General features: G+C 49.2%; 1 protein-coding gene across 6 annotated transcripts in view; it reads left to right on the forward strand.

The window, feature by feature from the left end:
- The window catches only part of LOC138569353 (uncharacterized), a 1,814,236-nt gene that overhangs the window by 596,188 nt on the left and 1,190,513 nt on the right, over positions 1 to 27,535 (forward strand). The window lies entirely within an intron of this gene.

Raw genomic sequence — 27,535 nt, forward strand, 5'->3', positions numbered from 1 at the left:
TATGGTGAGCAGGGTGTTGCTGTGGACGCCCTGCAGTCTTCTTTTTATTTATTTTTACTTACCAAAAATGCATGCCACCAAAGCTTCGAACTTTTGGTGTTCGAACCTTTGGTGGTAAGCATTTTTCTGACTTTTCAGAGAGTCTGACATTATTTTCGGTCCATTGGTACAACTCCAGCCCGACAGGCTTTAGCAGGTGCCCGTCGTGCGACTGTTCCTCCCCTACAGCAGATCCCCATGCACTCAGTCTTCAATGCCTTGGTGAGGACCATGGTTGGGACGGATGCTCCGCGTGACACTCCCTCACGTCCAGGTCGCTCAAGCACCGACTCGAGCGCTGGAGGGAACACTTCAACAGCCCTCTGCTGCAGAACCTCAAAGACTAATTCCGGCGTAAGACACAGAAGACGGGTGTGGTGTTTTCCAAGGCACCCCGCAGAGGCGACTCCTTCCCGGGGAAGCCCTCAGGGGGCAGGGGGCAGTCTGGCCCTCACACCGGCGCAGGGGCACCGAGGCTCACAAAGCTACCGGTCTTATGGCAGAGGGGTCCAAGGGCCCTCCCGGTCCCGCAGCTGAGGGGCTTGTGAGCTCTACGACCACCGGGTCTTTACCTGAGGTGGCGCCTTCACGCTGAACTAGCACTACTGCCAGTGAGGCCGAAGGCGAACCGCCTACCGGGTGTACACCTGAGGGGTAGGGCATAGCTGGTGCCCTCGTCCATGCAGGCCTAGCCCGCGAATACGCCAGCTGCAGGTCCACATGCACGCGGACAAGATGGCGGCTAGAGACAAGATGGCTGCCACTCCCGAACCTCAAAGGCAGGAAGCCTCGCAAGGGGGCACGGAAGCTAGTCAGCCCACCGAACAGTAAAGGAGGAATGCTCCTAGGACAGACTGGTCACGACTGACACCTGGTCTACGTATTATCCTACCATCCCAGGGTCCGGGTATAATAATCCCATGTACGGGCAGGGGCTAGGCAGGTAGCTGGCTTATTCGCGTGCCCCCGCCCCCCTGCCAGCGCCAGACTGCTCGCAGCCAGCATGTGAGGACAGGTTTTTTGACAAGTTCATAACACTCATGTGCTCCCCTCAGATGGGTACTATCCTCAGGGGCATTTTTAAAGACATGTTGCCTCGGGCTTCCCCGGCGCAGTCCACCGCAATACACCTCATGCCTCCCCCTCAGGCTCAACCTCTGCAGCAGCGTAGAGACTCAAGCAACTCCGGTGCAGTCCCATATCACAACCATAGAGGAAACCCTGAGACCCACTGACACCACCCTCCCTTGGGACAGTTGACCATCAGGACTTGGACGGGGAGGTGCAGGATACGCCCTCTTCAGCAAAAGCTTTTCATGACCGGATTGCCGGCCTGTCAGAATACCTAGGTATCCCACAGCCACAACAGGAGCTCCCAAAAGCTGGAGTTCTGGCAAAGGTCCTTAGCATCAAGGCCGAAGCCCGGTCTGGCATCCCACTAAAAAAAGATGTGGAAGCGTTGGCCCAGAAGGGCTAGCTTAAGCCCCACTCCACACAACCTGTCAACATGAAACTCTATGCCAGGTTCAGGCAAACTGAGGCGGACAGCATTCTACTTTCCACACACCGGCAGCCCCTATCGTCAGTAATTGCTGCAGCACCTGTGTTTGCCAAACCCCAGGCTTCCTCTTCCAGTATCACCACTACAGCGCTACTCAACAAGGAAAATACCCTTGACTCCTATGGCAAGAAGGTCTATTCCAACGCAGGACTACATCTTGGGCAGATCCGTGCAGGCAGCATCCTAGCTGCGGCTAACCAACGTCTGTCGAAGCCTCCTTTAAGGTAGGTCTGGCGGAGTCGAAATTCGTAGCCCAAGATATGATGGAGGCATCGGTGGGCCACGTCGAAACAGCAAATGGGGCGATCTGTCTGGCAACACACATGCGGCTCACTGCCTGGTTGAAGGCCACTAGGTTCAACCAAGATTTCCAGGACAGAATTTTCAATCTTACTTTTGAGGGGGGGGTGGGGTGATCTCTTCTACGCCTCAACCGACGAGGAGCTTGACAAAAAGACTAGCTCCCAGACAGCAAACTTGCTGGCCATACTTACAAAATCAGCCACTAAACCTTTCGCCCAGTCGCAGTCTTGCTCGGACAAGGGGCGCTCATTTGGCGGCTTCCAAGATCGCAAACCCAGGCAACCGGACAGATCTCCAAGTCAAAACCAGAGAAAGCACCAAACAACTGCTCATAAGGGTTTCTATCAGTCCTCCTCTTCAGCAGCCCCAGACCACAAGAAGCAATGACGCACCACGTCAGGTCCACAGCACCCCAGTCGGGAGCAGGCTGGCCCTGCACAGTCGGGCTTGGCGGGCGAAGTTTGTGGATACCTGGGTCCTCTCAGTAGTGTTCGGGGGCTTCATGCTACCTCTTCCCTCTCCCCCTCCCAGTTCCCATCCACTTTCACGGATCGGACCACCCTCTCCATTAGCGGAGATTCGCTCCCTTGCCAAGAGGGAAGTGGTAGGGCAGGTCCCCTCCCAGCTGGGGCAGGGCTTTTTTTTTTTTTTTTTTTAAAATTTGTTTTTATTGGGTTTTCAACATTAACAATTCTCGCAGAAAACGGTTACATATGTAAGCACAAGAAAGACATATTAGCAACACGCTTTTTCACATCTCGCATTAACATCAGTAAATGGTGCTTACTACTAATAATGCCCAGACATTAAGCAGAACCTTTCTCATTCCTCACATATATAAACATTACTCCCCCTCCCCCCACCCTCCCTCCCGGGAATGAGTCGTGTCGCGTAGGGGTGAGGTGTCATGGTAAAGCGCATATCTTCAGGGGCTGAGATTTATGTAGTAAGATTCATTCAAGGGGTCGCCATGGGGGGGGACATATTTTGATCCCGTGAGTGGCATCCCTGGCAATGAAGCGGAAGAAGGCCTGAGCCAGGTGGAGGGAGGCCATACATGGGAAACAGGGAGTCAAATACGTCTCCATCAAGGTGGGGGCACTTCATCGTCCAATGGTATGTGTTTGTTAGATGTGTGTGTATCTAAGAATTCCGACCATAGGAGCTCACATTGTGTCGCCCTACCATGTAGGGATGCAGTAATTTTCTCCATGGTACATATATTCAGTACCACATTAACCCACTCCTTCTTAGTCGGGATCGTGGACGATTTCCAGTTATTCGCAATTAGAGCTCGTGCTGCCAATAACAGATGGGGGGGTTATGCCACGGACCCTCATCCATTCATCGTCTATTCTCTCGAGGCTAAACGGGACCAGATGTGGGTCGGCAGTTCTATGTATCCCGTCCATGTGTCTGATCCACCCAAGGACCTCATCCCAGAAAATCTTAATCTTGGGGCATCCCCACCACATGTGCCAGTAGTCAGCTACCTGCCCACAGTCGCGCCAACAGGTAGGGGAGGAGGATTGGTACATCTTGGATAATTTATACGGGTCATATTGCCAGCGGTGCAAAAGTTTAATGGAGTGGAGCTTATATTGACATGATATGGAGGTACGTGTAGCCATAATACACATTTTGTCCCACTCGTCATCCTCTATTTCTGTCCCCATATCGGTCTCCCATCGCCTTCTGAGTTTCTGCGTGAACCCACTACCCCCTTCGAGAATGAGTTTATACATGAGGGAAATTAGGCCCTTCCTATCAGTCTTGGAGTCTAGCATTTTCTCGAAGGGGGTGAGCTCTCGACTCAATTTTTCAATCCATGCTGCTTGTGTCAGTACCCCTTTGATTTGTAAGTAGTGGAAAGTGGACAGTACTCCGATGTTTAGAGCTTCGGTTAGTTCTGGGAGAGTAATAAAAGAGTCACTGCAGAGAAGCTGGCCCACCCTCTCCAGGCCCGCCTCATACCATGCCTGAAATCTGTCGACATTAGGGATGTGGTTGTTGATACCCGGGGACCATAGGTGACTCAATGGGGACGGCCATGTTGTGATTCCCTTCATTCCTGGACCCTCCCTCCATATATCCCATATAGTGGCAAAGAGTGGGTGTTCCCTCGTTTTCTTTAGCACCGTCTTCCTCGGAGCCCATATCCATTCCCCAAGTGTCGCTGGGTCTAAGTAGTGATTGTCCATTGCTATCCACTGTGGCTCTTTGTGGCTGCGTAGGTGAGGGACAAACACTCGCAGCTGGGCTGCAGCATAGTATACTTTGATGTCAGGGAGGCCCACCCCACTTTTATCTTTGGGCAGGGTCAACATGGTATAGGCGATCCTGGCCTTTTTTCCTTGCCACAAGAATTTCAGGATCTCCCTCTTAACCTGTGTAAAGTATTGGTCGGGTATTTTGATAGGGAGCATCTGAAAGGGATAGAGAAACCTCGGGAGGCAGGTCATTTTTATGGCATTCATCCTGCCAAGCCATGAGATCGTCAGTTTATCCCATCTGGCCAGATCCGCACGAAATTTGATAAGAAGCTGGGGGAAATTCGCTTCGTATAGGGAGTCTAATCGTTTTGTGATATGTATCCCCAAGTATTGCATTGTATTATGCTCCATCGTCAGACCCAGAGGGGAGTATTTTGCGATATTTGCTTCTGCATCCCCCTGAAGGGGGAAGAGCGTGGATTTGGCGCGGTTGATCTTAAACCCAGATAGTCGACCGTAGTTTTCTAAGAGGGAGATGGCTCAGGGGACAGAACTCTCAGGGTTGACCACGTGTAAGAGTATGTCGTCGGCATACAAGGCCAGCTTGTATTCTGTGGGTCCTAGGTGGATCCCTTCTATGCCAGCGTCCCTTCTGATATTGTGTGCCAACAGTTCAAGTGATAGGGCAAAGAGAATGGCTGACAGGGGGCATCCCTGTCTGGTGCCCCGTGCCAGTCAAAACCACCTCGAGTATTCCCCGTTCACAAATACTGAGGCTGTAGGTGACGAGTAAATTGCCTGAATTCCTTTCCAAAGGTTTGGGCCCAATCCGAATTTCTGAAGAACCTCCAGTAGGAAGTCCCACTCTACCCTGTCGAACACTTTTTCTGCGTCGATAGAAAACAGTGCAGGGGCAGTGTTTAGGCTGTGAGAGGGATGCACCAAGTGTAATGTCTTGCGCATGGTATCTGCGCCCTGACGGCCAAGTATAAAACCCACTTGGTTGGGGTGAATAAGGCGGGGCAAGAAGGATTCAATCCTAGCCGCTAGGACCCTAGAGTATATTTTGGCGTCTATGTTAATCAAAGAAATGGGACGGTACGATCCACATTTTTTAGGGTCTTTTCCCTCTTTCGGGATAACCGCTATGAGTGCCTTGGCAAACGAGTCCAGTGGGGTTCCCTGTTTCTAGAATTTGATTTAAATAGATCGACAAGAAAGGGCGTGAGTTGTGGGCCGAATGTCTTGTAGAAACCTGCTGTATACCCATCTTCTCCTGGGGATTTGCCTAACGTGAGTCTCTTAATGGCTTCCAGGATCTCTTCCCCCGATATAGGGGCATCTATGGCATCTGATTCAGTGCGTGTCACTGTGGGCATATCAATATTGTCTAGATAGGATCGAATACCAAATATATCTGGGTCCTTCTCCGGAGTGTACAGAGCTTCATAATAGTCTGCAAAGACTTCCGGGATAGAGGATCGATTCACTTCCGAGCCGGATCCTCCGCTGCATATTAACTGCACCCTGCGTTCCGCCTGTTGGGCACGTAATCTGGCCGCCAACAGCGCGTCCGCTTTGTCCCCCTTCTCGTAATATTTTTGCTTTAAGAGGAGGAGTTTGCGGGCTACTTGTTCATGTTCTAGAAGGCGCAACTCTTCTCTCTTTTTTCTTGGCTTCCACAATTTTTTCGGGGTCAATAACATCCCCCTCCCTCACGCCCCTCTCCAGTTGGGTAATTTCCTTGCGGAGTTTATTTTCAATTAGGGACCTCTCTCTTTTTTTGTTGGCACCCTCTCTCATGAGAATTCCCCTCCACGTTGCCTTACCAGCTTCCCAGACTCCGTTTGGAAACCTCCCCAGTGTCATTTAATCGAAAATATTCTTCAGTTTCAGTCTCCATCTCTAGCTTGTATACGGGATCCTTCCATAATGTCTTGTTACACCTCCATCGTCCGCATCTAACGGGGAGGGACCCCCAATCTAAGTCAACGATCACCATATCGTGGTCCGACCATGAGATTGTCGTGATCTCAGAATGTGAGGCCGTGTCATATAGGTCTCTTGAGGAATAGAGGTAATCAATGCGAGTGAGCGTGTTGTGCGGCGTCGAGTAAAAGGTGTACACCCTCCCCATAGGGTGCATACATCGCCACATGTCAACCAGGCCATACAATTCCATCAGTGTTTTGAATTGGGCGTGATCTCCACCAAATTTATCTCGCGTTTCAGGGTTACCAGGATGCCAATCTACCTCAGGGTCAGCCCATAAGTTGAAATCTCCACCAAGGACGACATGCCCCGTCGCCTCTAGCATGATTTTGGGGATCGTCTTGGAAAGGAACCTGAGCTGCCCCACATTGGGGGAGTAAATGGTCCCTGCAACCAGGAGGGCTCGCCCCTCCCCATCTGACCAGACCTTCGTGGCCTTAAAGTCTATCCCCTTTTTGATGAGTATTCCCACCCCTCCCTTCTTCAGTGGCCCAGAACCCCAGAACTCCAACCCGGATCGTTTTCCCAGAATTACTCTTTCCTCTCCTCTCATGTACTTGGTCTCTTGTAAAAAAAAAAGTATATCCATTTTTGACCTTCGGAATTCTCTAAGGACAAGTGATCTCTTCGTGGGTGAATTAAGACCTTTAACATTCAGCGTTCCCACCCTCATGGCACCCCTGCGGCATGAATCAGCGGTCATGGCAAGAGCTGTCTGTGTGCCCGTATGAACTCATTGACCATTTCAATCACTCCCCTTGATATGCAAACAACCATGCAACCACTTTTCCCTTGTAGGACTTTAGATTGTAACTTTAGTATGACACGTATCCCTGTCTCCCCTCCCCGCCCCCCCCCCCCCCCCCTCCCTGAGTTCGGTGGCGTCCGATTGGGTCCAGTTGGAAGCACTGGCCCGAAACCGAACCACCAGTGGAGACCGTTGCCTCACGGTCCTCTTACACAATAAACATCAATGAGTTACTAATAAGCCCCCTACAACCTCTCCCCCAGAGCGTGCCTATCGGTGCATTGTAAGCAGGAGAGATAAACACAATCCCCCAACATTCTCCCTTTAATCCCTCATATTAGCGTTCAATTCAATTGGATTGACCATTTCTGTCCAGTGTCAACTGCCCCCTTCCGGGGAGCCATTTGCCCTACGATATTTTCTTGAGCCTTTCACCTTCCTTCTTTTCGGGCCCTGTGTCTGCCATTCCCCCTCTTTCCTGGGGGGCTGGTCACGAGAACCCTCCTGGTCGTGCGAGCCTAGTAGATCTGCAATGCAAGCCTTTATGTCCTGTTCAGAGTTTAGTCTGATTCTCGTGCCCTCATGCTCAAAGGAAAGAGAGAATGGGTATCCCCACCTGTAGCGCGTGTCGCAAGATTTGAGCCATGTGGTAAGTGGTTTGCACATCTTTCTCAAGGCCAAGGTCAGGGAGGAAAGGTCCTGATAGATGGTTATTTGAGCTGCACACAAAGTGATGGTGCCTCCGCTCCTCGCCTTTTCCAACACTCTCATCCTGTCCTGGTAACGGTGGAATCGCGCCATGACAGATCGCGGGCCTCCAGGCGGCCCCCCCGCTCTGTGAATGCGCTCTGTCTTGGGTTCGTCAATATTGTCGTCGGCGACAAGGAGCTTGATAATGTCATGTAAGGTTGATTTCAGGTCCTCTTCTGTTTCCCCCTCTTTCTCTGGGATCTCAAAAAAGTGCAAGTTATTCCTCTTTTCCCGATTTTCCAAATCGTCCATCTTGAGTTTACACTCCTGCTCTCTACGTTCCAGCTCAGTTATTCTGAGATTCAGTTGCGTTTCGAGAACGTCAATAGAGGCCTGGTTGTTCTCAACTCCCTCGACCCTGTCCTCTATACTGTCGAGGCGCTGCGTGAGTTTGTCAATTTTCCCCCCAATGTTGGCCCCCATGTTCCTTATTTCTGCAAGCAGTCCTGCAATGTCTCCTTTGGTAGCAGCTGTATCAGTGTCGGTGGCAGGAGTTGGTGGGGTCGCCATGTTGGGGTTATCGCCGGGGCGGGGAACCGTAAGCATAGACGGCCAGTTTCTGTTGGAGGTTCATCCACCTGTTACCTTCTGTGCTAGGCCTTGGACGACGGTGATATTCGTTACCACAGAGGAGGCACACGCCCCTTCTCTTTATGATGCCTCTGTTTTGGTTTTCCAAGCGGGTGAAACCGCCTCAGGGGGCCTTACCCTCTGTGGTATAAGGCAGTCTTTATTGGAGCCTAGTCGAGGTAGTCCAATCGTGCTGGCAGCCTTGAGCCGTATCAGGGGCAGCTCCGGGCTATTACACGACCATCTCTTCGTGGTGGCTCGCAGTTTGTGCGGGGAAAGTCACTTTTAGTGTAACCGGTGCCGTGAGGTTGTCACCGGGGGAGATCAGAGGGGGGACCAGGGCAGACTTCCTGATCTTTCGTGCAGCCCACACGTGGAACCGCTGATACTAGCGGGGTAACTGTCACAAAGCTCGTACAGTGGGGGGGGGGGGCCACACGTGTAACGGGGCTTGTGATTTTCGCGCGCTCTACGCGACCAGTCCCGAGCGTGGTGCGATGGACTAGGCCATCGATCCCGCAGAAGCCCGGCCCAGGTCACGGTGTAGCGTTCGGGGACCGCCGTAAGAGTGCAGGTAGCGGGAAGAGGGTCAATGGGAGGCACTTACTTCTACTAGTGTCTCTCAGGGGAGCGGCAGCGCCTCGTCCATCGGCCACCGGGCCGCGTCTCTCCCTGGAACCGAGCCGCCAAGTCCAAAGGGCGGGACCCTCCGGGGGCTCACACCGCTTCTTCCCTTGAAAGGTGCCGCCGTGTCACTCGGCGGACTCTCTCCTCCGCGGGCAGCGGTGCGGGAACATAGGGAAGGCGGCTTCCGGGTCACGCTCCACGGAGCACGGACGCACTGCTAACTCCGTCGAAGTCTGGGCAGGGCCGAGGCCGGCTCAGAGTTTGCCGATGGATATCTAAGGGAAGCCGGGTCCGTTTTTCCTCGGGTTTTCTGCCGCAGGTGGGGGCGACCTTCCCGCGCCTCCTCCACAATTTTCAACTCCGGGGGGGGGTCCAAAAGCGGGGGCTCATTTCGCCTTTTGGGACCTCGGGACGGGAGCTCACGCAGGAGAGGTCCTCATCTGCGCGCCCCCTGGTGGCCACCTGGGGCAGGGCTTTTATTCCTGCATCTTCGATATCCAGAAGAACAACCAGATGGGCCTGCGAGTCGTGTACGATCTATCTTCCCTTTAATCTTTACCTACCCTTGCAGAAATTCAAGCTGGGGACGCCAGCGCTTATTGGCGAGACACTATGTGTGGGAGACTGGACATGTTTCCTGTCCCTGAAGGACCCGTATCTCCACATTCGGATTGTGCAGTCTCACCGGGCCTTCCTCAGTTTTCCGGGTCATGGGCCTGTACTTCTAGTACAGAGTTCTGCCCTTTGGGCTAAATCGAGCTCAGAGAGCCTTCACGAGGCTCATGAATGTGGTGGCGACTCTCCTCAGATCTCAGGGGTTGCATGTTTACCCCTACCTCGACGACTGTCTGGTCAGAGGTTCCTCTTCGGAACATAGCAGACAGACTCCTCTCTACCCTATTAGAACTGGGGTTTTCCATCAACTACCAGAAATCCCAGCTCACCCCTACTCAGACGCTGGTGTTTCTGGGCCTCTTGTGGAACACACAGCAGCAGAGGGTGTTCCTGTTAGGGAGAATTCCCATAAATGGCTGATTTCCCTTACCTAAAGAGTGCCCCAGCAGCTTTGCTGGATTTCTAGGATTTATTTCTTTCACCTGGTAAGAGTGTGTCTTTTTCCCACTCTTACATGTTTTGCTGTGTGTATTTTCACTGTTTGTGTGATCTTGGGCACTGGAGCCTCCCCTACTCCATGTGCACCACTTTTTGTGTGCGTTACATAGCACCTTCACTGCAGTGACACAGGGTTGTCTTTGAGACTTCTCTCTGACTCCATTTTTCTGGGGCCGACTACTGTCCCCCAGAAACAGGTAAAGTTGCCATTAACTTTATATAGTCAATTTAAACCACAGACCCAGTACACCCCATTTTACATGGAGTATTGGAAAGGGTGAACTCTTATCTCTTTGTCTGTACCTCTTGGAGCCTTGTTTCGCTCCCTTAACATTAAGACTAGGCTGGTGGCAGTGGTAACTACCCTAACTATTCTACCGCGATTATATTATATAAACATGGTATTGTTCCAGGCTATTATATTAGCCTCGGACATAAACCCGCTTGACCAAATATATTTTATTTTGGTTCCGGCTGGGTTTATTCGGCATTTCTTTTTGTTAGTCTTTCTTGTGTTTTTCCCTGCGCGCCAAACCGGGGATGACTCTTTTGTTCGCGGGCTTCTTCGGACCCCTGCCATGGGTTCCCTTGGTAACACTCTTGTCTGATTGGCTAGGGGGACTGGCCTTGCCAGGCCAGTCACCCTGCTGTGTGATTGATAGCCGGGCTGTATGAATGGGGGAAAACTGCATAAAAGGCAGGTCTCTGGGACTGGAAAGACAGTCGCCACTGGAACGAAAGAACCAACGAGGAACTGGAAGAAGACCCCTACCACGACTGAACCGCCCGGTGAAGCCCTGCTGCAGGTCCGAATCTCCGAATCCGACGACTGAGAAGATCCTCTAGGAAACTTCTTCCCTTGAGCTGGTGGAACCAACCAGTTTGCCCAAACTACAAGCCAGGACCCCTCCTCTGGTTGAAATCTCAGCAGACCTGGTCTTGTCTGTCTGTTTAGGAGGAGTGGAGTGTTTCACAGGTGTGGAAGAGTGCAGTGGCTGCTTCTTCTGCTGTTTTCCCCCCTCCCCGTGAATGGAAAAGTGTTTTCCCTGTCCCTTTGTGGCTCCGGAGGTTTTCGACGCCTGGCGTCGAGGATCGGGGGTAGAGTCCCTGTCCTTCGAATGTGGGGCCGCGCTGATCTTGTCTGCGGGCTCCGGCTCCTGGAGAGCGGCCTGGGGGTGGAAGTCGTCTTCGTCCTCCGACGATCGAACTTCTGTTAGCCTAGGGAGCGAGGCACTCTTGGCAAGAGTGGATGATTGCCTGGAGTCATGTGAGAACGCCCAGAGGACACCGATTCGGACCGTTCTGTTTGTGCCTCTTTCCGAGAACTCGACGTCGCCGAGTCTCGGTTGGACTTCGTGTGTTTTGTGTGAGTGGTGTGTGAAGCGCTTGTGTCGCCGGGGGTCTTCCCCATAGCCGCCCTGTCGGACGACCTTCCGAGGTCGGGGACCTGCGCTCGGCTGTCTTTCGACGCCGTAATGCCATTGCCGTCCGAAAGCACGGCGTCGCTGCCATCGCTGAAGGCGCCCTCCGCTGCCAATGGCGCCTGCCAATGGCGCCTGCCTGGCGTGGTGGGCCCAACGCTTCGTCGAACGGTCCTTAAGTGTCTTAGGTTTAAACCTACTACACGCTCTGCAGTTCGCTTCGGGGTGGTCCCTCGGCAAGCAGAGATTGCACGTGGCGTGCCTGTCAACCCAAGGGTATTTGCGATTGCACTTGGGGCAGAATTGAAAAGGGGTACCCTCCATACGCACCTTGAGGCAGCGGGCTGGTAAGTGTAGGAAATGTATAAGGTGTACCTATATACCAAAGGTGTAGAGTATGTCCAATCCCCCACTCTCCCTACTTGCAGGGCCGAGGCCAGAGGTCTTCCAAGGCCCGGGCCGAGGCCAGAGGCCTTCTGAGGCTCAAATCCGTCGTGCAGCAGCTGACGGTCGATTTCTTCTCCAAGCCGGCGTCGAGTGTCGAAGTTAAACGTTGGGATGGGGAAAAGGTGTAAATTAATCAATATTTTAGCAAAAGTATGGCTAAGGCCAGGGGACTCTGCAAAATACTTCCGACCAGTATGGCAGAAAAAAACAATCTGAGCATCCTAGACGCGTGAGGGATCTTGGGTACAGTGGACGTCACACTAGGGATAGTATTACTGGCACGCCCTGTGTCGACGCCCATTTTCGAGTTTCGAAAAACAAACTGTAATACTGAGAAGCTTCCACTAGATGTCGGCCTATGCACAGCATGTGAATCTAAGCAGATACAAGCATCAGAAATACGATTACGGTGAGTAATGTATCCCATATTCTTTTACTTGAAAACCTTGAGTCAGTTTGCCTGAATCATAGTAATTGCTGTCCTTTGTGTAACTATTTGTACTGCCCACTTACTCTTGAGATAAGTCTTGCTGCTCCGCTACTGCTACCACTATAACTGTGTAGTACAGGCTTGTACCAAAGGTGAAATTGTACTGTCACTTGTAGTCTTAATTGTGTGGCGCAGAGTCTGGCGGAGTCTGAGGAGTGAAGGAGTAGAGTCTGCTTTACTCTGCTGTGCTGTCTGAACTCTACTCTGTCTACACTGAAAGGTGTGTCTATCCATAAAACACTGCCTTCCCCGCGGAGCGGGCGAGGAGTCTGGCAGAGTCTGGCCTGTGCTCGGATTTGCCGCCCTTCCTTTCCCCTCATTCTCCCTTCCTCTGCTGTCCTTTTATTGCTTTGCCGGACCCGACCTGGCCCCTGCCCTCTGTCCTACGCAGTCGTCGCAGTCAGAGACTGAGCCCCTCGCTGAATTGAACTGAACTGTCGAACTGTTGAACAATGCGCGACGGCCTAAAGGCTGTCTCATTCTCCAAAACCTGCGCGCAGGCTTGAAGCGGCGGCGTCTATTGAACAAGATCACAACTGTGACCGGGACCGAGATTGGGACCTTGATGCATGTACTGCAGTGTTGCTTGCACCATCGGTTTCTTCGCCTGCTTCACCGCCACGGCCATTCCCACAACAAGTAAGTGCTAGTGCGGAGGGAGACTCTTTAACAAATAACATTTGTATTTTAAACAAAGAAAAAGTTGGAACCAGTCCGTTGGAAGCGCCGCCCGCCTGTGCCGTGCACTCTAACTCCATGGATGCACAGGCAGGCGCGGGTTGTGTGCGCTTCCTGCGGTGTCGGCAGTGAATGAGGGTGGTGGTGGGGGCGGAGTGATTTCGGTCTCTGTGCCTGACGAGTCTGTCGACGCCTTGACTGGCTGCAGATAGCGCCGGTCTCCGGTGTTGTTTCCCCTCTGCGTGACTCAATGTCGTGTTCGCTTGCCGAGCGCGCCCACACCACACTGGCGGGTGTCGGGGAGCGGCTTCCCACTGAGGCTGTGCTTGGTTTGGATGGAGCTACGCCCACGCCAAGTTGCTCTGGCCTGTGCTTTGAGCAGGCTAAAAGTTTAACTCTGGAGTCACCGTGCAACTATTTCTGTAGTGTGCTTGACAACGTGGGCAACTTAGGTGCTATGTTACCCCTCCCCTGTGAAGTTGCCTCTATTAGCAGAGATGAGGTTGCCGTGTTCTGCCCCCTACAAGAACGTGTGGTATTGAGGGGACGCAAAAGTCAAGATTGTCCACTGCCTTAACCCTCTTGGAACTTAGTCGACCATGAAACTTCACATGGACACGATAGAAGAAACTCGTTAGACATAGTCAATAAACTGTTAATAGACCTCACTCGCCTCAATAAAGAAAGAACTTGTAAAAGCACAATATATGGGGGATCTGTTGTGCTGGAGTCTGTGAACGGGTTACCTGCTGCAGAAAGCCGGCCTGTTACAAAGCAGCAACAAGTCAAAGCTGCTAGGCCATGTGCTTAACTAAACAAAGGAGACTCGATTCAAGCATCTCGCCTAGTATTAGCTGCTCCCAGAATAAAAAGGTCAAATTGGTTAACACTTCCTTAGAAAAGCCCTCGTTCTCTCCAGCTGTGCATTCGCCACCCGGTCGAGGTGACTTTGATGCTCGTTTGCCGACAAATGACTCCTCTTCTGACCAATCCTCTTCGGATTCTTCATTAATGGAACGTCCATTTCCGAAGATTAGATGCCCGACAAATCATTGGAGGGGTGACTCTCGGTATGGAGGCAAAGATGTGGATGCAGTGGGAAACGCTCAGCATATGAAAGATCTGCAAGCAACGATAATGTCATCCATGGCAATAACTATTGCTCCTTTTATCAAAATGTACGAGCACCTCAACGATAACATCAAAGATCTTTCAACTGTAGTCGCTACAATGAACAACAAACTACTGGCCATGGAAAACGGAAACACTTACTGTAAGGAAGTCCTACACGAGATGCATAAGAAAACATTGGGCCTTTAAAGCTACGATTGAACACGCCAAAAATACAAATTTGGACAAAAAACTATTGGCAGAAGTAGCCAAAGAAGCCCTGAATCTCTTTCAACAAAAAAAGGAGCCCAGCTGCTCAATCGCAGAATCCAACTGTGCAAAGTGCCAACTCACAACTCACTGATGGGGTCTAGCCCTCTCAGATCCACAGTGCTGTCTACGACCAATTTAAATTGGAGAGAGTGAAGGACGTCCAACGACACACTGGAGACTCCCAAAGACTCTGGATTCAAATCTGTGCGAGCTGAAGTCCTGCTCCAAGACAAGATCGCTGTGTCTGGGGTGACACCTCCAGATGCAATTAACTATCGAGATCCTGTTTTGCTGCCTGAAAGCACAGATGAGGAGGGCTGTTCCATCACTCACTCACATTATCTAAATGGCACAACTTTGGAGGACAACCAGCCAAGCAGTGGATTCACAGCGATTGTAAAAAAGAGCCAGGCCGCAGCTAATCTAGCCCTACAAAATCCACAAAAGGCTTCAACGTCAAAGGAAAACATCAACCATGAACCGGTTGGCCCTGGCACCGCACTTGCAAAACCAGCCGTGCAGGTCAATTCTCCCGCTTTGTACGACATTTTTAAAGAGCCGGTGGATAATCAAAAGGCGACTCCTGCCAAGCACCAAGTAACAAATGTAGCTGTAAAAAATAAAAAAAAACAGCAAGGAAAGTGAGACGTGGAAATGATTCTCAAATTCTTGCGTAATATTAAAACAGTAAATGTAACGGTGAACGGTACTATTGTAAAAGACAAAATCACTGAACGAATGAAAGAAAGTTGACTCCGGAAGTTTCCAAACCTGTGTTGACGAAACCAGAGGCGACCTACACTTGTATCAGTGATGTATCCGATGACCTGATGAATGTGTCTATATATGATGACTAAGAAGTTCCGGACCCTGATTTGACCGTGGTACCCGCACAAGGTGTTTGTAAGACGCTACTTGTCTTACCCTCGCAGGATGTTCAAGATGAGTCTAAAAATGAGGCCGCCTCCAAGAAAGCGCCTAGATCCTGTCAATAGTGAATCTTTGCTCTTGTCCCAAACAGCGAAAGCTGGCCAGGAGCCTTCTTTTCTGACTCTTGATGCCAAACGAAAGATGCTGGCTGCTAAGTTTCCTTCAACTTGTGTACCCTCAAGCGTGAAAGATGCTACGTCTCGACTGATCAGCAGGAAGAAGCCGCAAGCTGTCTGTCGGTCACCACACTCTGTACTTAATGGCACACTTAAAAATCTGAAACCTGACAATAGGTTGAATCCTACTCCACGTAATCACCCAAATCAAACATGCCAAAAAAATGTAAAACTGCACTTCCAAAATACAAATGGTAAAGGGAAAAACCTCACAAACCCAAACCCTACAAGCTTCTCATGGTTTGTTACTAGAACGCATAGAGTCATCTGACGACCTAATTTTAAATCGTCACAACGTCTTATGGTTGTCACCTTATTCCCAGCCTAAGAGCAATTGAATCTGAAGATCGGAAAATCATTGATTTCTTCAATGAAAGGAAAAACGATGCAGTGATCCTCCATTACAGTCCAAATTCATAGCCGATACTCTGCTTGATGCCGGGCCAGTGTTGATGTCCCTTGGTTTCGACATCTCTAGCAGATGAAGGCGTCCGGCCTAAATCTCCCGAAAACGGAGTAACCAACAGGATAGACCACGCAGTGAGCTTGAATCAAGTACAGGAAGCGGAAAGCAGAGCCTTTCGTGCCGCCTATATATGCGCTGTAGTCCACAAGTCCTCCCAATTTTGATCCCTCCAAGACTTTCCAGATGGGAGAACTTATAAGGATAACAGTAGTGCTCAACTGCCAATCAAGATGATTTGGAGCCTAAAGACAATTTGAGCCATAAGGCGGATGACTGGTCCTGGGTGGCTGCCACACTAAACCTGGAACAGAACAAGTAATGCCAGGCACAGGAAGGCAATAGTGTCCACACCATGGGCTCCTGGAACACTAAAGGTTTTATGCACCTGTTCGCAACAGCATGGGCAAACAACCTTGACCTCTTGTGTTTACAAGAAACGTGGCTAAGTGAAAGTTCTCTTTTAGAAGGTTTCGGACTAGCAATTAATCAGCGAGAAAGCAGAAAAATAGGTAGACCTATGTCTGGCCTTCTCCGTAGCTGTAAAAAAGGCGTCTGGATTCAGGATCCTGAAATCATGTAACATCGCCATTTATTCAGGTGTCCACTATTCGTGCCCTACACAAAGGAAAGAGTAAGGGTACGCCCTTACATATTATTAACTTATATTGGAATCACCTGTCTAACGACGCTATGGCCTATATCGATCAAGTAACAGCTGTGATCGACGATTTACTTGAAAAGGAAAATCCACTGGACTTATATGTGGAGATTTAAACATCGACTGCACCACAAATACAGAATCCTATGGTGGCAAGAAGAGGGGCAAGAGTCAACAAGAGCAGATTGTTTTCCAATGGTGCCTGGAAATGGATCTTGGTGGGTTGACCATGTTAAATGGCAATGCAGCAGGTGACATCCCGGCTCAGCCCACTTGGAGAAGGTTACATCAAAATTCGGTCCTGGATTACATATTTGTGTCCAAAAATATTCACAAGAGGTCAACTCGTTTAGATGTCATCAAAAGGACCCACAGTGATCACAACTCGGTGAAACTCACACTGGACTACTACACTTCTCGTGATCAAGCGATCTGGCCGCACGTGGTGAGCACTGGAGCCAGTAGGATACGCCTAAACCTCTTAGATGCCGAAGTAACTCTCATTACAGCTAACTTCCAGCAAAAATCAGAGTCCTTGGAATATCAACCTCTCGACCAAATTTGAAAAACGTAAACACACTTTGAAACATGTCGAGTTTCGTGTAAAGTACAAATTCGACGTGGCTGTTCTACAACGGAAAAGATCCATGTGACAAGAAATACGGAAAGTAACCGAGTTAAACAATGAAACCACTCGAGAGCGCAAAAGGCTGATTAAGCAAAAATACAAGAACTAGCTTAAAACACACTTTGCCACTATGTTCCAAAACGACTCAGGAGACATGTCAAAAATGGCAGGCAAAAACTCTGCTGATCACTGGAGGCTGATAAACAACAACATGGCGCCTCAACACGCTCTACAGGCCAATTCAGTCACAGAAGCAGAGTGGGCAGAGTTCTACACAAAGCTGTTTTCTAAAGAAGCAACAACTGTAGACTGGAAAGCTCCATTCATGAACCAATGGGATCTTGTGTTCGAGAGAGAAGCTATCGTACACGCAATCAAAAACGTGCGTGACTCTAGAGCCCCTTGTCCCGACGGATTAACGAACTATCCGATCAAGCGTAATCCGGACCTATGGGTAGACTTCTGTTTAACTTTATTTGACAGACTTGTCAAGAGTCGAACTACCCCTAAATCTTGGAAGAGCGCTGGGGTTGTCCCAATCTTTAAAAAGAGGGACCGAAAAAAATCCAAACAACTATAGACCCATAGCCCTCCTCGATGTCTTAGGGAAGATGTATGCCACCCTCCTCCAACAAAAACTCTTAAAATGGGCTTAAGAATCCAATCATGTAGACTCTAGACAAGCTGGTTTTGTAAGAGGGGTTGGATGTGGCCTAAACCTGCTACTTTGAACTTGCTAAAAATTGAAGCAATTAGAACGAACTCCAAGATCTACCTGGCACTAATAGACCTCTCACACGCTTTTGATAGCATCAATAGAGAGATGTTGAAAAAACTGTCAATGTGGTACTGTCCTCCTAGTCTATTGGACGCAATCCGCGAGTTACATACGGATACTGCCATCAAGATCAGTCTAGACGTGAAAGGTACGCTATCTGCCTCAATTAGTACACACAAGGGTGTGAAACGAGGATGCCCCCTGGCAGCCATTATCTTTCATCTGTTCATATCCAATGTAAATGAGGCATTTAACGGTGCGGCCACGTTTTCTCCAAAAATCCACGGTTCTCCCATTGATTGCTTGGTCTATGCTGACGACCTTATCTAGATTGATTTGATACCTATAGGACTTCAGCGCAAACTCAAACTCCTCGACGCCTATGCAACAACCAACGGGCTTCACATTAATAAACACAAATGTGAAATTCTAATCTTTGAGAAGTTATCAGGAATTAGCGGGAGAAGAGGGAAGTTCAACTTGTGCCTTGCAAAAGAACAACTTAAGATCGTAAAAAACACCACATACCTAGGCATGAGGATCAGCGCCAGTAGAAACGATGCCTCATGGGCTGAAGTCACCAAGCGCAAGTGATGACAGTTGGCATGCCAAGCCTCACTGATTGATAAAAAATACGGGAAATTCCCATTAAAACCAACCATTATGTTTTTCGAGCAAAAAGTTGTACCGGTACAGATCTATGGCGGTGAAAAATCACCTGGAACTCGCTCGAAAATATATTCTGGACTCGAGTGTTACAGCTACCTAAGGGCACCTCAACTGCTTGTCTATGGTATGAACTGGGCCTTATTTCAATTAATGAAAGAGGATCATGGAACCTACTGAGCTTGTTCAGAAAAACGATGTTGCAGGTACCAGCGGCCCAAGTTCAAATACTGCACAAGCCAGATACAGACAAAGCGTATACCATCCTCTCCAAATGGAACGGCCTATGTCAAGATTTACTAAAAGAGCATGAGATTACTCTTTTGACGTTAATTGAAAATCCAGACCTGACCAAGAGGAAGTTATGGAGATCAGATTGGATTAACACCTGTGACTTAAGATCTAAATCGAAACTAATGCACGAGGTCCTGGGTGAAGCGAAAGCATATGGTCTGCGTCACACCTATTTAACTCGGCTGCCGGACCGGTATGCAAGATCATTATATATGCACTTCAGGCTAAATATATTGGCAACAAAAGAAGCTGAACTGGACCATACGTGCCGATTCTGCAGTACTGACAAAGAAACTCTAAAACACTTGACGATGTGTTGCCACGCATTTCAACAGCAAAGCGGAACCATCTTTGGTCCAGTGATCATCGAATATCAAACCATGAGTCTAGAAGAATGGTGGAAAGTATTGTTTGATCGGTCAAATAGAACAGTACTATTTGCATTAACAAACTTTCTCCGAGCGCTAAAAGTCCGCTTAGACGCTGAGAATGAGAATCTAGTGCTCAATTAAAAGTAGAGAAACTTGTTCACAGGAGATTATTGGATCAATTGAGCACTGTGATCTAACCGCAGAACTATGATTGAGTATGCAAATGGGAGGGATGGAAATGTTTTTGTATTTTTAAAGGTTTGAAAAAACTAATTAAAAAAAGTGTGTAGTGTTTCCAAAGGGTACTGCATAAAATTCTGCCTAACAGTTCCCTACAGGGGACAAGGTGACGTCGATCAGCAGTCGGCCATTTCCCCAGCAGATCGATAACCACAGCCTGCTGATATCAGCACCTACTGGGAGTGTTGGCAGCATATCTCCTGACATTGCCTTACACCAGCCTCTGCATGAGGAGGCTCCAACTGATTTCGCGGATTGCAAGGATCAGGAATCTGGCCATCGGGGAGCTCCTTATTTCCATTCCACTGCACCTGGACCACGACCTCTGCTGGTGGCGGCAGTAGGAGAATATCCTAGTTGGCAGACCCTTCCGTCCGCCCCCCCCCCCCCCCCACAGAATACACTATTACCACAGATTCCTTGCTCCACGGCTGGGGAGCCAATCTGGAAGCACACTCAGTGCCCGGTCTGTGGACCCCGACCGACTGGCAGAACCACATCAATTGGCTGGAGCTTTTGGCTATGCAGTTGGTACTCGGGTCATTCCAACTGACCAAGGGCAGGTCAGTGTGCATCCAGACAGACAATAAGACCTGCATGTTTTACATCAACAAACAGGGGGGCACCAGATCCCCCGCAACTATGTGAGTTAAATCTGGACATCTGGGAATGGGCTATCGGCCAGGGAGTGTGGCCATCAGCGGTCCACCTTCCGGGGGAGTCCAATCTGGAAGAGGACAGGCTCAGCCGCCTGGCAGCTGAAAATTCTGAATGGCAGCTGAATGGGAGAATTCTACAGGAAGTGTTCAGCAGATGGGGTCTCCCAACAACAGACCTCTTTCCGACAGCTTACAATCGGACGTGCCAACAGTTTGAATCCTGGGGAGGAAGGGGACACAACTCTCTAGGAGACACTCCAGATACACTGGGACAGGATGTGGGTGTATGCATTTCCAACCACACCACTCGTGCACAAGGTGGTGAGCAAGATCACGAGTTCCAGGAACCTCAGGTCATCCTTGTGGCGCCTCGCTGGCCGGTGCGGCTCTGGTTTTCGGACCTACGGCAGATGTCACTTCAGCAGCCAAAGATTCTACTCTCCCTCGAGAAGGGCCCTCTACTAGCGCAGCAGGGAGGCACAGTCTACACCCCTCGCCAGAGAAACTAGCCCTAGTGGTCTGGTTCCTATGTCTACAGCACCTTCAGCTGTCTTCGGACAATCTGGAGATCATCCAAAATGCCAAGAGCCAGACTGCACGCAAGATGTACAAAAACAATTGGACAAGATTCTACTTTTTGGCTAAGGAACAAGGGGTGAACCCACTGACCTACACCCTCAACCAAGTTTTGTCATTTTTGGCCCATCTCTCCAGGTCTGGCGTCCAGGTTGATACCTGTAGAACGTACCTGGTCGCTATCGGTGTGTGTATAGGAACTCAGACTCTTTCGTCCTCTCTTTGGCCAATCCTGTCTTAAAAAGGCACCTCACAGGGCTGACCACGCTGTTCCCTCCAGTCAGTCGTCTCATCCCATCTGGCACCTGGATGTAGTCCTAAGCGCTAGAGTGCACAGATCATTTGAGCCCATGGCAGCGGCATACATTAAGCTGGTCACACTAAAGACAGCCTTTCTGGTTGGCCTTACTTCAGCTTGCAGAGTAAGTGAGATCCAGGTGTTAGTCACCTCAGAGCCATACACTAGATTACACAGAGACAAGGTTGTGCTCCGCACATACCACAAATTTCTTCCGAAGTTAGTTTCATCCTTCCATATCTGTTGAGTAGAATTCTCATTAATGGCTAATTTCCCTCACCTAGTGAGTCCCTCAGCAGCTTTGCTGGATTTCAGGAGTTTATTTTTTCCACCTGGTAAGAGTGTGAGCCCTTTTTCCCACTCTTACCTGTGTTTTGCCATGTGTATTTCTACTGTTTGTGTGATCTTGGGCTCTGGAGCTACACCACTCCATGAGCCCCACTTTTGTGTGTTACACAGCACCTTCCGTGCAGTGACACAGGGTTGTCTTTGGGACTGCCCTCTGAGACTCCATTTTTCTGGGGCCGACTACTGTCAGGCTAAGGAACAAGGGGTAAAGGTTCCATTTACTTTATGTAGTCATTTAAAACTAAAGACCCAGTACACCCCATCTTACATGGAGTATTGGAAAGGGCCAGTTCCTATCCCTTTTTGTCTGTACCTCTCTGAGCTTTATTTTGCTCTCTTAACACTAAGACTTGGCTGGTGGCAGTGGTATCTACCCTAGCTTTTCTACCGCGATAATACTATATAAACGTGGTACTGTTTTAGGCTATTATATTAGCCTCGAACTTAAACCTGCTTCACCAAATACTTTTTATTTCGGCTCCAGTTGGGTTTTATCGCCATATCTTTTTGTTAAAGTCCTTCTTGTGTTTTACTTAGCGCTGCAAACCAGGTTTGCCTCCTTTGTTTGCCGACCTTTGGCAGGCTTCTGTGTAGACGCCCTCCTTTTGGGGTCTGGGTGTCTAGTTGGGCTGAATGTGAGGGAGGGGTGTAGTCACCCCCCTGCACAGGGTGTCCTTGGAGACCCAAGTCGCACTTTGTGATGATTGGCTGAGCTGGTTGTCTGGGCCGGACAACCCCCCTGCTGAGTGATTGACAGCCAGGCTGTGTGAATGGGAGATTTAGGCATAAAAGGCAGGACTCTTGAGCTGGAAGTCAGAGTCGCCACTGGAACTGCAAAGAACCGAAGAGAAGCGGAGAAGAAGACGGCTGCTGCAACTCCCGAGTCCCGGTGAAGTCCTGCTGCAGTCCTGAGCTATCTACCCTTCAACAACAAGAGAAGATCCAGTCCGGAGTAGTCTTCCCGTGAGCCCGGTGGGATCAACCAGCTCACCTTCCACAGGCAGAGGATCTTCTTGGTGGAAATCGATGCACACAGCTGTAGTGGTCCGGATAGCCATCTGAAGAGCCTCTCCTGTTTTAAAGGAGTGCACTTTTTATTCACCGTTGCTTTTGCTGCTGCTGGCTTCATCCCTGGGTAGTGCAGATCGCTCCAGACGTCGTCCTTCTTGTTCCCACGACTGAAGCTTCAGGAAACGCGAGTCTGCAGGAACTACCAGGAACAACTGCCATGGCACCAGCTCTTCTTCATACAAATAAGGTACTGTGTCTGACTTCGAGGAACTAGGGTGAACCCTTTTCTCCTCACCAAAGGCTTGTCCTTATCTTGCTTCCCTCTTATAACTTTTGCTTCCCTTTTGACAATATCTAAGTACTCCTGGCAATCTCGAATCGTGAACTGTTCTAACATTGTGATCCTCGACAACAGGACCCCTGTCCGATTGACACTGGCTCAGGCCTATTGACTTATCTGTTTTCGAAAGTGTCTCTTGATTCTATCTGCCTTGACAAAAGTATTGCCTATGATTTTTATCCCCAACTCTCTTGTGTTAATTCATGTGCTAAGTGTGTTTGACTACGGTAACATTTCTGTTTGCGGGTACGCTTTTCTTTCGTAAGACTGAACTGTCATTACTGTCAGAAAGTGAATGCGTGATAACCCCCGGTAACGTCTTTGTTTCACAAAAGAGGTTCCGTTCCCATCCCTAGCGAGGGACGCCCATACAGGATGGAGGAAAGGGGACTATGGACTAGGAGTACGTTAGTCACTCCGGTGAGTAACACTTATTTTTTTCCACAGACCACTTTTCTGTGGAGATTTTAGTCTGGGGGAGAGCAGTTTGTTTAATACCCTCATTCTTGGAGTCCCTTCTCGTTTTCTCCCCACGTCATAATCCTCGCCATCAGTTCTGCTGTATGGTTGACCACTGCCAGTGCTAAACCTTTTGGATACATTAACACTTTTTAACTTGTCATTTTTAACTATGGCTATCAGCCCTGGTGGACTTGCATTCAGTATGCGTACTAGAATTCCTCTTCTTTTATTTCATACTTTATCAGAGGGGTCTCAGGTTTTCTGCATAATATCGTTATATATTGAACTGGAACAGCTTGATTTTTTTTTTCTTTTTCTGTAAATATTCTTTTTTCCTTCCCATCTAGAAAACAAATTGACATATTGATTTGCTGTTCTTACTCCCTGTCTGGTTTTGTTGCCTAATGTCTTCTAGTGTTCCTTATGTTTGGCAGTCATTGTGAAGTTGTATTCATATTATGGTTTTTGCTTACAACTAACATTTGCCCGATTATGTGTGCCATCAATTTACTCAATTCTAACATCTCTGTAAAACCTCTCTCTTAATACTGCCTTGATTAGCTGTAAACTTTTAGTTCATTCTTATTTGTAGATGAAATGTGTAATGTTCTGCTACATATCCCCCTGTCTTCCCATCATCCCTACTTTCAGTGATTCATCGTTTTCACTCTCCCTTAATGAAATGGCAAATCTTCCATAGCAGCTCTTGCTTTTCATATGGGGTTCCTATCTCCAGTCCTTTTCTTTCCCTTCTCCTGGTACTTTTGACAGATCATGCCATTTTCGATAATTGCATACTAGCTTCTTTACTTGCTTTATTTTAATGGATTGTTTTCCCCAATAGAGGGACCAAACTAAAGCCTTTTTCTACAGCCAAAGTGTAATTTACAGATGTAAACCGAGCTTGGAGCATGTATGGCCGCTTCTGGCATCACTTCTGATGCTGCCCTTCAGCTTCACCCACCAGTCCTATTCTCCATGTCAAAGGGACTGGGTGCTTGAAGCACAGCTTTCGGATTACTTTGGCTCTATTTTTACTATTTGTTTGCTGACTTGAGTTCCCTTTCCTCCTTCCATTTATGCCACATACTAGCTTTTTGATTTGTAGGTCTTGCATTAGCCAATATTTTGGTTAAGATCCACCAGCTGTCTGATTAGAGCATCTAGACAGGAACAGAAAGTGGGACTTAGGCACTAGGTGTGACAATTGCCCCTTAAACATTTGTTGTGAGTCTTCACCTCTGCAATGATATCTTAAAGCAAGCCTTCTAGCACTTCAGTTAGGCCAAAAGGGACAAGGTGAGTATATTTATCCTTTTTTTCCCTTGCACGCCAATCCCTGTTATGTGTTTTCTCACAGCTTTTTGTTCCTGAAATGAATCCTACAGTCTTTTAGCTATCAACCAGCACTTTACATGGGACATCCCAGAGCTTCCTCATTTAGTAGCAAACACCTACTCCCTTATTTCCAAAGGCTGACTGGAGCCCGATATCAGGGAATTTTTAGAGATGGTGCCGCAGAAGTGTATTGTTAAGAAGTCATGGGCTAACTCTGTTGTTCATTACGAGGCTCCCTTAATTGTCAATTCCAAGTGGTTTCATGGCTTCATCAAGGCTTTGTTTTATAGCAGTGGCACCAAGCCCAGACACTCTGCCTTTTGCCTAATCATGTGCAGCTTGTCTGCAGGATGGCATCTCATTCTAGTGCTTCTGTGGGAGCCGTGCCATCTGACCTCGAGTGAGTTATTACCCAAACACCCTTCTGGCACTAACTAGCCTGTTTAAGCAAGCTTCAGGCTACACATGTGATTATTCACCTAGGCACAGGGAGGTAGCCGAAAGAAACATTCACTCCATCTAGGACTCCTGATTTCTAGTTCCCTCAAAAGGCTCAACTCCCAGCCCAATGTTCTCTGCAAAGCCGAGTAGTAGCAACATGGGCGTGACAGTTATGGTAAACCAAAGGTTTATTAGGGATATTTACTGTGAAGGACCAAATTACAAAGATGCAACAGAACTTAACAATACTGGAATGTGCAGTAGTTCAAGTCTTATTAGTTGAGGGAATCTCATTCTGGGTTCCCCTCCTGGAAAGAATGATCAATTCAGTCAATCAATATATACAAATGGGAACTTGTGCCTGTACAGCCAGGGAAGAAACAAGGTATCTCTGTCTGCAGTCGTGTTTTTTTAACAAGTGTCCTCCATGCTTTTTACTATGGTCTCCTTTGGTTGGTGACTCAACTGCTTTTTGTCCTGGTTTCTGGCTTGCCCATTTTCTCAGGTCTCCAATCCCCACTTGCACCGGCATATTAGGGCTGCACAGGGGTGGAAGCTAAGGCTGGATAGTGGAGAGCAATACCCCAGTGCTTTCACCATATATTTGCCTAGAAGCTTCATGTTCACTTCTTTGTCACCTGACTGCCTGAAGATCCTGGCTGTCTTCCCCAAAGCCCCATCACCCCCTTGCTCCTTGATGGGTCACAACAGCCGTGTTCCTAAAGGAACCATTATTGCACCTCCTGTCCTCTCCTCTCCAGTTTCTCCACCTGAACCTCCTTTCCACATGCTTCTACCTCTACCCTCCTTCTTATTCTCTTCCCTGAACACCTTCTCCAATGTCTCCTTTGTTTCTCCTGACCACCTAGTGTTTCCTTCCCATCTCTTCCTCATCTCTAGTCTCCCCTTCCAACGCCTCTTGATGTCTTTAACCTAGTCATTATAATTGCTCTCCCTCTCTAGTTTCTACGACTCCCTTCAAATGCCTCCCTTTAACCTTCTCAGGTCTCCTTCCTTGCACTTTCCCACTGTCTTTCAATTTCTATTTTCTCTTCCCCCACCTCTTTCCTGAGCTTCCTCTTTCTCGTATTTTTGTCTGCTCCTCCCACCTCTTCTGTGATCTGATTTACCCCCTCCGGTCTCCTTTCTGATGTCCCTCTCCTCCTTTCCAAATCTCCTTCCTTCACCTAGTCTGTCACTTCTATCCTCCACATCTCCCCGCATTATCTTCTCCTACTGGTGTTTGCTTCTTTCTCCTTGCATCCACCCACCTTAGTTGTCTACTTTTGCCAACTCTTGGCCTCCAGCTGCCTCTCTTGCTCACCAAATCCATCCCCCCACCTACTTTGATACCATACGTCCCGTCCCCTTTCCTCCATCCTTGTGGACATCCCCCAACATGGGGACGGTACGGGTACCTTTTTGCAGCGAAAAATTGAGCTTCCCCATTTAAATTTAGTACAGCAAATGGGGGCGCTCTCCCGGGAGTGGTAACGCCCCTGACACTCCGACCTCCCTTTATCCACACAGATGTGTCGGACCTCGCGGCTAGACGCAGGAACTTTTTCAGCTTTCTGCATGCTCCCTGTTTTTTGTTTTTTGATCATCTTCACCGCACTTAGTTTCCTTGCCTCTCCCAGTGCATGTCGCCTGCAGAAGGCTTCACGAGAGGCATATCCTGCGATTGCTCATTCCTGGCCATGAACCCCCCCTCCCCCTTACCCCTCTCCATGTGCTCTGTCTTGAGTGCCTGGGGCCCGACAACCGCTGGGACGCGTGTGCGCCTTGCATCGCTCTCGGTCGCCAGGCCTTAAAGAATAGTCTTTCCAGCTGGAGGGAGATCTTCTGCCTCTTCTCCTTCGGGCCATCTTAAAGAGTTTGTCGCCAGGACCCCACGTCAAGACAAGATAGGTCCTTTGTTTAGCCAGGCTCTTCAGCACGGAGTCTCCTTCCCGGGGGTTTCCACTGGAAAGTGGACCTTGGTTCTGGTTCTGGCAGACTTGAGGCTGTTAATGCTTCCAGCTCCCAAGCCGAGGGGCCCAGGGGATCTTCCAGCCGGTCCACAGAGGGAGGATCCAGTTCTTCGTCTTCTGCACCAGCGTGCAAAGGATTGTGCACCCCTCCTCAAGAAGCCATCTGCCGATACTACCTGCCTGGCAAACTATCGCCCAATCTCCATCACCCCTTTCCTGGGCAAACTATTGGAAAAGCTGGCCATCTCACAGTTAACTCTCCACACTGAATATGTTGGCTGTCTCCATGACCATCAGTCTGGCTTCAGAGCTGCCAGAGGCACAGAAACTGCTCTCCTGAACGGCTGGGAAGATCTGCTCTAACCTCGTGTTCAGCATTGCTTCTGTCTTCACGCCCCTTGATCTTTCCTCTGCTTTCGACACGTTCAACCACGCCATCCTGTTCAGTCGACGACTCTCTGAGAACCTGGGCGTCATGGATCAGGCCCTGGAGTGGCTGACGACCTTCCTCTTCGAAGGCCCCTCCCAGGTCCAACTTGGTCCCTTT

This window comes from Ambystoma mexicanum, chromosome 2q (assembly GCF_040938575.1).
Source record: "Ambystoma mexicanum isolate Mex_15411 chromosome 2q, UKY_AmexF1_1, whole genome shotgun sequence".
NCBI classification, from domain to species: Eukaryota; Metazoa; Chordata; class Amphibia; order Caudata; family Ambystomatidae; genus Ambystoma; species Ambystoma mexicanum.